The sequence below is a fragment of the Lacerta agilis genome, chromosome 4 (genome assembly GCF_009819535.1).
Source record: "Lacerta agilis isolate rLacAgi1 chromosome 4, rLacAgi1.pri, whole genome shotgun sequence".
Taxonomy (NCBI): Eukaryota; Metazoa; Chordata; class Lepidosauria; order Squamata; family Lacertidae; genus Lacerta; species Lacerta agilis.
In genome coordinates, this window is record NC_046315.1 from 77,158,906 (window position 1) to 77,173,057 (window position 14,152).

At 43.0% G+C, this 14,152-nt stretch overlaps 1 pseudogene; it reads right to left on the reverse strand.

Annotated features, from left to right (window-relative positions):
- Positions 1–670: 670 nt before the first annotated feature.
- On the reverse strand, positions 671–789 carry LOC117046148 (annotated as a pseudogene).
- Positions 790–14,152: the final 13,363 nt, after the last annotated feature.

A 14,152-nucleotide genomic window follows, 5' to 3' on the forward strand; every position in this document is an offset into this window, starting at 1 on the left:
CTTAGAGGGGGGCTGATTCCCTCCGCCCCTTCTGCTGCTCCTCAGGAGAAAAGCTGACTTTAGGGGCCAGGAAAGAACAGCAAGCAGTGGAGGTAGCTCCTTTAGTGTCACGCAACCCCCATGATTCCTACTGAAAAGTGACCACTATGCTCACAGATTACAATGAAACATGGAAGGACAGAGGAAGAAAAAGAAAGAATATGAAGGAGGAAGGAGAGGCAGCCATTACCCCCAATGAAAGGGCCACCTTTACATCCTGCTACTCTGATCTGGCATCCATTGTCCACTTGGGGAACAAAGGAAAGGTAAAGGACCCCTGGATGGTCAAGTCCAGTCAAAGGTGACTATGGGGTGTGGTGCTCACCTCTCTTCAGGCCAAGGGAGCCTGCGTTTGTCCACAGACAGCTTTCTGAGTCATGTGGCCAGCATTACTAAACCAACGGGAACACCGTGATGGAAGCCAGAGTGCACAGAAATGCCATTTACCTTCCCGCTGCACCGCTACCTATTTATCTACTTGCACTTCCGAACTGCTAGGCTGGCAGAAGCTGGAACAGAGCAATGGGAGCTCACCACTGCCGAGCGGATTCAAACCACCAACCTTCCAATCGGCAAGCCCAAGAAGCTCAGTGGTTTAGACCACAGTGCCACCCCCACCCCTTAAAAAAAAAACCTACAGCACCCAGTATTCCCAGACAGTCTCCCATCCAAGTATGAACCAAACTTGACCCTGCTTTGCTTCCAAGATCAGAAGAGATCGGGTGTGTTCAGGGTAGTATGGCCATACACATACCATGGGGAATAAGACAGAGTGGGGAAGAATAAAGGTGGGCAGCTTGCTTGAGGTATGTTCAAGTAGAGTACAGCAGAAGCCTGCAGCTCAATTCCAGAAGACTTCACCATAGAAAAATGTGTGGATGGTGGAAGGCCCAGAGGAATGCAAGAATCTGGTGAAGACTAACATGTTTAGTGTAGATTAGCTTCTGAACATCAAAACCCACTTAGATGCACAAAAATGTGTGCCACAATGAATATGCTAGTTTTGAAGACAGCTTTTCTCAACCTCGTGCTCTCCAAATGTTTTGAACGACAGCCATCATCAGCCTCAGTTAGCATGGTCAATGATCAGGGGTGAAGACTATTGTAGCACAAAATGTATGGAGGGTGCCAGATTGGAGAAGGCTATTTTAAGGTGGCAGAAGACTCTGCTGCATCAGACTAACACAGCTACCTGCCCGAAATTTGTATCCTCCTATCCCCATGATCTCACTAATCATATTGTGGCACAGTTTCTAAATGTTGCAGGCAACTTTTAATGGCAACTTCACCATTCTAAATAGTCTGCTGGCAAATCTATTCACTCATCAACGAATACATAAATAAAAACATAGTGCAGTTTGAAAAACTATTCAGACTTGCTTCTTGCTGTTCGGCTTATCGCATGTGGCAAAGATGTACAGACGGCTTATCAGATAAACAATCTCAAGGGGAGAAAGAACAATTCGCTATCAGAAATAACAGTAATATAAAGGTTAATACAAATATTTATTACAAAAATACTTATGAAAGACGAAATATTGGAGCACTAGGAGGAGTGTAATGATTAAATTAACTGATTCAGGGGTGATACCCTGTGTATGTATTGTGTAATAAACTCTGCCATTAAATCCCAATGTGTTGTCATAACATCCAGAAACTGTTCATAAGGGCGCTGCCTTCGCTGTTTATTTGTCTGAATCTGGATGGTGCTGACTGATAAAAAGTTAACTACAATCACTCAAGCTAGCTTTAAATTCACCACTGGGATCATCACATACCATGTCTGCTTTAAACCGGGCCCTGCCGCATTCCATAAAATAATTCCTGGCTAGCTCACCTTTACTGTTATTATTGTTTTAGAAAAGGCACTGTGGAACAAGGGAACAAACAGTAGCAGCCATAGGTAACTCTGGACACCTGTCTTTGCAGGTGTAGAAGGAGGTCCATGGACAGAGATAAGGCCTATGCCTGGGGAACCTCTTCAATGAAGCTGCCAAATCTCTGTGGCTGCCCTTCCCTCTCTGTCAGTTGCAGGGAGGAAAAAGGGGGCACATTAGGGGCAGGGGTATGTTGGAGGTGGATCTCTTCCTTCAGCACATCTCCAATAATAGAGGGGGAAACTCCGGAACTGGAACTTTGCTTCCAGCCACTGAGCCACGACATGCACACAGCTTCTGCCCTGGCCAATGCAAGGCCAGGAGACCTTTGGATCTGGTGGTTCTCCCACCACAGATCCTCCATTCCCTGCCCTCTCTGGATTACACCGTTAAAATATTCATATATTGCGCTTAGGCATGTCAGAGAATTTTCATCGAAAGGAAAACAGAAGTGGAAATGGACAATGTTTGCTTAGTCACCCTGTGTCCAGAATGGAAATCAATGAATGTAGAAATAATTACATCATTAATTCTGTTAAATTGTTTAAGTTCTGCACATTTCTCAAATAGCAATAATGAGACACATAACATAGCATTAGGCAGAAACTGAACTGCAGCGGAGTGGAAACAGTGCTGACAGAAATCAAGTCAGACATCGCCACATTCTTACTTCTCTAACTACCCATCATCTGCCAAAGTTACATGGCATTTATCTGGCTCCTCTCCCTTACTTTATTTAAAAGAAAGGGCAAATTTACTACAAATTCTGGAAAACACACACCATACAATTCAGTTTTTGAAATCGTACCACTTCAGAATGCATGAGTCATCACAGGACTGAATGTCTCCCTTCCAATTCACTATCCATTGAAAAATAACATGAGAAGGATTCTAAACAAGCCTGAAATTGGAGTTTTCCAATATACAGGGTATTTTCTACATGGCAGGGGCGGGTTATTGAAACATGAATACTTCACTGTTATTCTGAAGTGCTGCCATTCCAGGGGGAATAGATACAGGTCTGCTTGCTTTATCAGTAAAATACAAGTGCAGAACTGTAGGAAGGACCCACAAGCATCATTTTGGTGGTTTGCTCATAGCCTCTGGGTATGCAATAGCAATGCATGGATGGAGCAGAGCTCGGGATGCTGCCATGGGAATATGAAAAAGTAAGAGTCACTTATCACAACCTTAACCCACTGGAGATCAGATGTGGGGGCTTAGCCCAACTGAGCTATTTAAACGCTGGGACACACAAACAGAGGGCCAAACAAGGCATAACTTGTATTGCTATTTAATCATGCTATTAGCATGCTATTAATCATGCTATTTAATCCTGCTAGTAAAGTAATGTCTGATTTGGTCCTGGGAATTCTCATGTTGCCTCTCATTTTCTTAGGTGCTCTTGAAAAGTGGGGATGGTGGAACAGCTTGGGTGGTGGGTTCTTATTTCCCTTGATCCCCTGGCAAATACTTGAACTTGCCACCTTCCAGATCCAGCTTTGATTATGGTCTGGCAGTTGCATGTACATTCCTGAAAACAGGGGTGCCAACTTGAATAAATGATTGGGTGAGGCAGGTAAGCCATGCCCTGCACAATCAATCACATTTGAATGTCAATACCCATCAACTTTGGGGTCCCCTCCAAGCACCTTCAAATATTTTATTGGGGCGTGTGAAGTCCCAGGAGTTGGCTGCTATGCCTGAAAAAATGGTTTCGCATCACCCAAAAAGAGGACAGCAATTTCCATACAGTTTCCACATGGTAATTTATATCTATAGGCGCACATTTTGAATTCTAACTATAACTTGAATAGAAATACTATGCATCTCGCCATAGTAAGGTTGCCACCTTTGTTCTGGCAAAATACAGGAGAGAGCAGGACAGGGCAGTTAAGGGGTGACCCCCCCAATTCATTACAATCTATTGCAGCCTAACAGGATGGCCCCTCTGGAATTTGTCAAGCACATGCATGCACATATACACATGAATTTGCAGATCTGTCTGTGGTTGACCTTTCACACACCCTTTCAAACACACGCATTTGGAGAGGAGCCCTAACTTGGCAGAGAGAGAGAGAGAGAGGAGAGACCTAAAATACAGGACAAAACTGTATCCATACAGGACATAACACTTTACACTGGAATATGGGAGAATTGTGTGCCTGTCCGCCCAGGACCCTTGCTTTCCCTTTTTGTGGTTCATTATCATCAAACCAAACTTAGCTTGGATAGCCCTCAAATAGAGGACAGCTTCACCTAGAGGATTGTCCTCTTAACAGCCCTTCAGAATAGAGGACTTCCCTCTGTATGGCAGGATACATGGCCATGCTACCTGTCAGTTACCTGATGAACATCATCCTGTTTGTTTGTTTTTGCAGTCCCTGCTGGAGCCCCTGTGCATGGCTGTGGAATACAGCACAGTATAACGGGTCGTAAATGCTTGCTCATGAACTTCTCACCATAATTTCCAAAGCTTTTCCCCTTTTATTACTTGTGGGAAGGTAAGCTGTGTCCAAGTCTTTCTGTTGCTTGTGTGTGTGTCTACACTTTCCCCTAGGTTTTCTCTTAGATAACCTAACATAGGTCACATCCAAAATGTAATCTCAGTGCTGTATGGGTGAGGAAGAAATTGGACAGGTTCCCCCCCCCCCCATTGCCTAATGTTCTGGATACTACCATGCTAAAGTTATGTGGGTGTGTGACAGAGCTTTTCATATTTAGGGTGTTCCTTGGCAAACTGGGGGAAGGGATTTGAGAGAAAAATACTGTAGGGAGAAAGCAATCATTTTAGATGTCACACAGAAAACATTTCCTAGCTCAAGCCATAATGTATCAGCAGGCCCTTAGAAATAGCTCCAGATTTGACTGTAAATTGATCATGATTAGATACTACAAGGGGGAAGACTGGTGGTGATAGTCTTTTATTTAACCACATTTGAGGCAACGGAAGAAGTCAGTCACTACTGAGTACAAAGCTCACTATTGCCCCTAGAGTTTGTCTAGGTTTTTCCTAAAAACTTCCCTGACAGAATGCTAATCCACTTTATTCTAAGTGCACTTTCTAAAATGATACAGACCATATTTCATTTCTTTCTGCAGCAGCTCCTTTGAGTTGTTGTTGTTGTTATTATTATTCTTCCCATTTTTCGGACTGGGAACTGAGGTTGAGAAATAATGGCTCCTCCAAGGCCACCCATTGAGTTTCCATCTTAAGTAATATTTGAACCCGGGTCAAAGTCCACCATGTGAGCCAGGGGACCACACTGGCTGCCTCTGCCTGCCCTCCCCTCTTCTTCTTTTAAACAGGCAGGCATTATTCGGCATACTTAACATACATCCTGTGTACTTTGCTATGATTGATGCTGCAGAAATGCATAATTAAAAAAGAAAAAGAGAGAGGACTTTTAAAGCCTGTTTACTTCAGTGACTCCTGTGAAACAAATGTTTCTTTCTCCTGGTGTCGCCCACCCACAGAAAAGGAACTGAACAAAGATGGCTCTGTTAGGCCTCTCCGCACTAGAGAATTCCTCAAGAGGCCACACTGCGCTAGAGTCCTGCCGAGACCCATTCAGCCTTACACGACACTCATACACCCTGTACAACTAATTACACGTCAGATTAGTGATTCCATTATTACCCCACTGCCACTAATTAAAATGGCATTGATATTTCTCAAGTAGTTTTATATGTTTACATAGTTCAGAAACTCTTTCTCCTCGTTTCCAAAAGTTAAAAAAAAAGAGGAAGGTAGGAGTGATTTTTCCTAATATCTACGGAGACATGCTACTAAAGAAAAACTGACTTGCAAAACATTAATCCATATTCATGGTGTGACTCTTTTTGGACATTCCTCCCCCCCTCCCGCCCTCCTGGTTAGTAACTTCCCCCACCTCCAAAATTATCTTCTCCTACAAATTCACAGCAGTCCCTGAATCGGCAAACCTGACAGATGAATGTCACCCTTCCACGCTGGGTTGCCCAACGAAGTAACTAATGAAAGTTACATCATTCTAATCTACATTCATTGTTTTAATTGTCTGAATCTCCAACAGAACAAAGTAACACTATAGTTTTATGGTATTTGATTAATGAGGGCAGGAAAATTGAAGTTTTTTTTTTGCAATAAAACTTGGGGGGGGGGAGAGAAAAATCAACAGACTTTTATATATTTTTCCCCTTATGATTTTAATTTAATGGCTCGTGTTTTCATTACTGCAGAGGCTGTACACTTTAGCTTGCAATTATGTCCCATCTGTGAAGCACTGTGTTATTACAGTTTATTCTAGTAGCTTTTCAATCACTTTTGAGTTGTGCTTTACAAGTATTCTTGCAGCAGGTGGGCTTACTGGCATGGGACCAGAAACACACAAAGCGCAAAGCTGGAGTTTAATGGCAGCCATATGCATGTAGCACAGAACGCCAGCCTTCCTCCATATGCTGCTAAGCAGCCCCTTCAGCCTGCCAGTCACTCTTCTTACTGACTACCGTCTCTAAGTAGTTTTCCGTCAGGGAAAAATATACCAAGGCAGCAAATTTCTCCAGTGCACCATCCTTATTACTGAGACAACCCTGTCATTAGCAAAAGCACAATGAACCTGATCTGGAGATGCATACCAATTAGGTTGCATGGAGCACTTTCCCCCCGTCTTATCTCTATGGAAACTCAGCCTCCCTGGCTGCAGTGGACAATCAGTAATGTTTCATCCATCCATATGTCACCTAGTTAACACTGTACACTTTTATGCAAACCACACACACACACACACACACACACACACACACACACACACAAAGAAGCCCACCCCCACCCCACCCCCCACCAAGCCTGTTCTAACTCCTCCTCCCCTTCCCGAACAAAAAGTAAAGAAATGAAAAGGAAGGAAATGTGTGTGTCTCAGTACTTTGGAGACTGCATCTTTAATCTGTTGTCTGTCTCACATACTCATATCTCCCAGTCGTAGTTAAAATATGAAGAATCCAGATAATGGCTTCCTTTTTTCCCCAGCCCTGAAACTAAACACGATTGCAAATGATTTCAAAAATGCTTTCCTTTTGAAATGTGCGCATTTAAAAAAAAACATGCATACAGTGCATGACTTTATGTAACTCGGAACTTACTGTGGGATAACAGTCTGTGGCACTGGTGTTGTTGTGTTGTTGTTGTTGTTTTGTAACTTAAGAGTGCACACTAGAATAATACATAGTGACAGTGACTTGTTATAACTCTGATCTCCCCCTTGCACCCACACTTTGAAGCAGAAGAAAAGGGAAATTCATATCCTGAAATTCCAGCCTGGTGGTTGGGGAGTCAGGGGGAAGGCTGTTAAAAAAATACAATAAGATAGACACATTCTATTTTTGGCAGTGATGCTTTTTGACTTTCTCTGCCTCTGCTTTCCTTTTTAAAAGTCTCTTTGTAAAGGAGGGGGGAGGGTTTGGGACAAGATTGCCACAATATTGATTTCGGTCCCTTTGGATTTTGTCTGCTGTTTAATTTAGGACAATGGTAAGCAGACATGTCACAATGAGATTATAAACTGCAAGAGCACTTTAAAAACATATAATTTTTAAAGCACTTAAAAATAAAAAAATCACTCTTATATTCCATCAATGCCCTTCTCCAGCAGTTTATGTTGCTTTTGTACTTCAATATTTTTGCATAGTAAATAACGAAAGCAAAATATGTTTAAATGCTGGCTCTGCTCCCCCTCTCCACCACCCATTCCTTATGGCTAGCTATAACTACCCAATGAGTTTGGCTTTAAACAGTTGCCCTATTTAAAAGAATCATTTAATGATTTCACTATAGGTTGGGGGTGCATATAAATAGACAAAATGATTATATTTAACACAGAACTCTTTTACTCAGAAGTATGTGCCACTGATTTCAGTGGGGCTCAGTCCCAAATAAGTGTGCAGAGGATTGCCACCATGGGGGTGGTGGGTGGGTGAGTGGGAAATAGGTTGCCCCACGCTTTGTATTTCTACTAAGAGTTTCTGTCATTTCAAAATGAATGTTTTTGACATCGCGTCCATAAATACCAACTTAAATCTGTGAGTGCATTATAGGAAACCCAACACCAAAATATAGTAAGAATCATGCCTATTAAATCAGGAATTACTGGGAACTGACATAAACAGCTAAATGGCAGTCGGGGAGGGGGATACCTAAGGAAAACCTGGCACACAGATTTCTGGTAGAAAAACAGATTACTACTGTGTCAGTGCTTATGATATTCCCTAGGCACCATCACTTATAGAAGAACATTTTTTTATTATAATAAAAGGCAAATCTGAATAGGTGGGAAATTCAACTAGCAATTGAAAACTGAATAGTGTTGTCCTGTGGGAACTATATTACTTGGTAGGCTTCTCTGCCCCATCACCCCCCACTAGAAAGTTTAACTCATTACGGATGGGGGGGGACCTATTTCGAAACAATAATTACCAGTAGTCCTTCAGAACAATTGCAAGGAGAGAGGAGAGAGAGCTGTGTGGAGCTATCCACTCAGCACCTGTAGACCTTTTGCAAAGTTTGAAGGCAGGGAAATCAAATGCAGCATGGTTGCATCAAGCAGTCTTAATACGATTTACCAAAATGCAGATTCGCAGCAAGAAGAAACATGGATAATCATGTAGGGCAAAATCCTAGCTCTACTGAAGATTTGGCAGAATTTTCAGGGGCCATTCAATGTGGCCAGGACTAGAGTGGAGGAATGTTCACTTGTTACTAACAATCCATATCTTTTTTTCAATTTGAAAAGTCAAGCAAACTGCCCAGTTACAATAAATGGACACAATATAGGTGCTTTTGTGCAAGCATGTGCAAACCCAAGCACCCCTCACTTAAGCAAAAGATTTAAGCAAGTAATTAATATGAATTTTGTGATATTCAATTAACATGTTTAAAATGAACTTATGTTAAATGCTCTAAAGATTCTGAAGTTTCAAACGGAGATCAGATTTCACAAAGTGGCAAACCTTCATGTGCACGACACAATTGAACTAAAATATGCATAATCTGTCACAAAAAATAATGCGTGTAATGTTCTAGTCACACTTAAAGGTAAAGGGACCCCTGACCATTAGGTCCAGTTGCGGATGACTCTGGGGTTGCGGCGCTCATCTCACTTTATTGGCCAAGGGAGCCGGCGTACAGCTTCCAGGTCATGTGGCCAGCATGACTAAGCCACTTCTGGCGAACCAGAGCAGTGCACGGAAACACCGTTTACCTTCCACTGGAGTGGTACCTATTTATCTACTTGCACTTTGACGTGCTTTCGAACTGCTAGGTTGGCAGGAGCAGGGACTGAACAATGGGAGCTCACCCCGTCGCGGGGATTCGAACTGCTGCCCAGATCAGCAAGCCCCAGGCTCTGTGGTTTAGACCACAGCACCACCTGTGTCCCAGCTAGTCACACTTAGTGTGGCATAAACCCCATAAGTTATGAACAAACATGCAATTGGATCAGGCTCTAAGGTAAGGTTACCAGACATCCCTGAAAAAATCCATCCATTCCAACTGAAGTTGAAAAGTGTCCCTGGATTCACTGAAAAAAAATCTGGTAACCTTGTATGGCTAATGAAGTACATGAGAATCATAGAACTGTAGAGTTGGAAGGGATCTGGAGAGTCATCTAGTTCAACCCTCTGCAATGTTGTTGTTGTTGTTGTTGTTCGGTAAACATTGTTTTTTGGCAGTATCCATCTCTTAAGTTCCCTGTCTGGAGTTCCCTTCTGAACAACTCTTTTGTAGGGTGATTGTCCCAGCTACCTGGAACAGACAAAAGGCAAAAAAGGTGGCAGTGGAAAAGCAGAAAAAGATAGCCTGGTGATGTTCTCCTCAGGCTAAAGAAGTGCAACAGCTTCGGAAGCATTACAGTATGAGGTGGCATGGGACTGGCTTTCGGAAATCTCCTCCAACCAACGCCCCCTGGTGATGCCTGAAATCGGTGCCTTACACAGCAGGTGTGCTCACACATAACGCTAAACCATGGATTAGTGAGCCCGAGTGAAAGATCAGACACCTTTGTTCCTTCCTCCACTCCACTCCTCTCACACAGCCTGGAAGATTTCCACTGAGTTTAGTTTCACTTTGAAATGCTCTTGGCTTAGTTTTACATACAAACCAGAGATCTTGGATTAAAGTAAACTAGTTAGTTTCCTAATGCACCAGCTTCAAACCATGAGTTACAAAGCTGATTTTTTTTTAAAGGCACTGGAGTTTGCTTTAAACATTTGCACTGCAGAATGAAATTTGGTTTGTTCAATTTCTGGACTAAAAAAATCGCAGCTAAAGAATTTCCCTTTGCCTTCCATTAATGCTTCATTAATTACAAAGCATACATTTATATTAATCAGTGCTCATGAACATCAAGGAAAGAAGCATAAATCAAAATCAAAGAAGGCACCCCTTTCCAAAATATATTTATTCATATGATTTCCTGAACTCTTTATAAATACATTTACTCCTATTTATTTATTTTAGATTCCCAGTCTAGCTTTATTCAGAGTGTATCTGGGAAAATATATTTGTTGTATGAAGTATTCTAATCAAAAGTGAATTTATTGCCCCAGAATAAAATAAACTTATACTTGATTCACATATATGAATCATGCATATAAATACTGTTGACAACGGCATAAGGCTCATTCCACATTTTCCCAATAGGCACACTTCTTGGAATGCCTTGGAAGCAAATTATGTTCCACAACATTGTTCCCAGTGCATTCTGGGAAATATGGCCTGGGGAAGCAGCAGGAGGTTCTTCCTGTAGCTTCGGAATGGTGGTGCTTCCTGGTGAGACTCAGTAAGGCAAGCAGTAACCCCAGTACGTATTTGAAATGACTGGACAATTTTTACCCCTCATTCTTCAACTTCAAAACCTTTCAAGTACTCAGTGGCTGCACATTTCTCTATCAAATACAAAACAACAACAACAACCAGAAAAGACTTGATTATGGCCAGAAATGAAATATTAAAAATACAATAGCTAAGGGTGTGTCTTGACTTTCTTGGTCAGACCATTGCCACTAGGATTTGCGAGGCCAGGAGCAACCCAGACCCTGAGATTTCAATGCCCCAACATGAAACCCAGGGGGCAGGGCCCTGTGATGTCATAGGGGTGGCCCCTGGTGGTGTCATTAAGCATGACATATTAAGCAACGACCACAGTCGCTGGCAGCATGTTATTCAAATAAATTAAAAAAAAACGAAGTCTGAAAAGTGGTGCAGCGATAAAACTGCTAGTACATTTGCAAAAGTTAAGCAGGGTCCAGTATGGTTTCAAATGGGATGGGATGAGATTCCTGCATTGCAGGGGGTTGAACCAGATGACCCTTGAGGTCCTTTCCAACTCTGTAATTCTATGATATGGTTGAAAATTGGGAGAGAAGCCATAACTTAAGGGGTTGTTCCTATGCTTGCTGTAAACTGTTCTTATGAACAGATGGTGTTAATGATGCAACTGTCCATCAGATGGTGTTAATGATGCAACCTTGCCCCAACTGCACATGCACACTAATAACCCCATCCTCCTCTTAAGCCCACCACAGCTCTTTTTCTTCCTCTGTTCTCCCTCCCACCACTTAGCCTTGCAGACAAGGTTCACTGGGAGAGGGGACAAGGGCAGACCTTCCAGAGAGTTTGTGCAGTAATTTTCAGAGATGGAGGTTAATTGGGAGAGGGGGAAAAGGAAGCAAAGTGGCGTAGACCTCACAGAGAGTCATAATCTGAAGCCATCCCCTGCTGGGCTGAAAATTGCAAACCGCATGCATAATCTTCTTAATACTTTTCGTTTTAAAAGGCACTCTTGCCCACCTGGAGACCGTTGACCCCTAATGGCCAACTGAAGACTCCAGGTCAGCCCTGGAGGTCTGGCAACTCTAGTAGCCACCCATTCATGGTGGACAAATCACATGAAGCTTCAACTCTCCAGCCCACAAAATCAGTTTTTCATCCTTGTGAGCTTTTGTTGTAAACCTCGCATTAAGTTGATAAAAACCTAGGATCAAGATTTAGAGTAGGAGATGGAGGAAACCTAAGACATCAGCTGCAGAAATCATGCACAATTAATTTTGTTTAAAAATTAATGCACTTCTAAAAATAGAAGAAAAGGGCAATTAATATGGAGTGAATGAGTAGCAGCTCTCGGAAGGGAAAGTTATACAAAGAAATGAGGGCCAAACACAGACCTTTTATGAGCCAGGAGAAGGAATAGGACTGCCATTCAACAGGGAAGCTCATGCTAAAGGTTCCAGGTTCAGTCCAAGAATTTCCAGCCAAGAAGATCAGGTAGAAGGAAATGTGAAAAGCCTCTGCCCCAGACCCTGAGGAGCCACTCGACGCATCTTTGTCACATGACACCACTGCCTGTCAATACTCAGGTAGATGGACACACAATCTGATTGGGAATTGTTGTTATCAGTGTTATTTTGTTATTTTTCTAGAACCATAAACGCCTCCGTCATTCTCTTAGAATGGTTATAGTGCCCACCTGACAGATGCCAGAACCCACCTAAGAGGCGCAGGAACTGAGTTCCAGTAAGTTCCTGCTGGAAAAAGCCATTATTATTATTATTATTATTATTATTATTATTATTATTATTATTATTATCTCCTCCTTCATCTGAAGATCACAGGATGGTGTACAATATAAAAACACAAGAATATATACCCCAATAACAAACAAAAACAATAACTCTCTCTCTCTCTCTCTCTCTCTCTCTCTCTCTCTCTCTCTCTCTCTCTCACACACACACACACACACACACACACATTAAAAGGCCATATATTGTTTTATAAGCGAAAGCCCTGGGAAAAGGGCAATGTTTTTGCCTGGCACCTAAAGATAAAGTCATGGGAAAAAGAAAGTGCACCCTCTTTGAATTCTGTGGTTTTACATATGAGGACATAATAACAATCATCTGTTCCTTTGCAGGTCTTAAAATTAGGTAGCTACAACCCCAGATGAACACCACCACATGATATATTACACCATGTCATGTTTTATTTAACAGAAATAAAGCCAAAATAGAGAAGCCATTGAATTCTGCACCAGCTGAAATTTTTGAACCGTCTTCAGAGACAGCCCCACATACAACATGTTGCAGGAATCTAAATTACCAGAGCATAGACAGTTTCAGTAATCTAGGTTACCAGAGCATAGACAAGTTAGGCTATCCTTGTTCAGGCAGGAGTGCAGCTGGGCCACCAGAAAAAGCTGATGGAAAGCACTCTGAGCCACTGAAGCCATGTGAGCATCAAGCAACATAACCACTCCTTCAGAAGTGATGTAACCCCATCAAGTTCAGGCTTCCTAGTTCTGCTGGATCTCTCAGCAGCCTTTGATACCATTGATCATAGCAGACTTCTGGACCGTCTGGGGGGACTGAGAGCTGTGGGCACTGTTATACAGTGGTTCCGCTCCTTTCTCCTGGGCCATGTCCAGAACGTGGTGTTGGGGGATGAGTGTTCAGACTCCTGGGCTCTCACTTGTGGGGTGCCTCAGGGTTCCATCCTCTCCCCCTTGCTTTTTAACATCTACATGAAGCCGCTGATCATCAGGGGGTTTGGGCTGGGTGTCCATCAATATGCAGATGATACCCAGCTCTACATCTCTTTTAAATCAGAACCAGTGAGGGCGGTGAAGGTCCTGTGTGAGTGTCTGGAGGCGGTTGGAGGATGGATGGCGGCTAACAGATTGAGGTTGAATCCTGACAAGACAGAAGCACTGTTCTTGGGGAACAGGGGGAGTGCTGGACTCCCTGATTCTGAATGGGGTAACTGTGCCCCTGAAGGAGCAGGTATGCAGCCTGGGAGTCATTTTGGACTCACAGCTGTCCATGGAGGCGCAGGTCAATTCTGTGTCCAGGGCAGCTGTCTACCAGCTCCATCTGGTATGCAGTCTGAGACCTTACTTGCCCATGGATTGTCTCGCCAGAGTGGTGCATGCTCTGGTTATCTCCCGCTTGGACTACTGCAATGCACTCTACATGGGGCTACCTTTGAAGGTGACTCAGAAACTACAATTAATCCAGAATGTGGCAGCTAGACTGTTGACTGGGAGTGGCCGCTGAGACCATATAACACTGGTCCTATTCAAAGTGTTGGTGCTGACCTTTAAAGCCCTAGACGGCCTTGGTCCTGTATACCTGAAGGAGTGTCTCCACTCTCATCGTTCTGCCCAGACACTGAGATCCAGCGTCAAGGGCCTTCTGCTGGTTCCTTCACT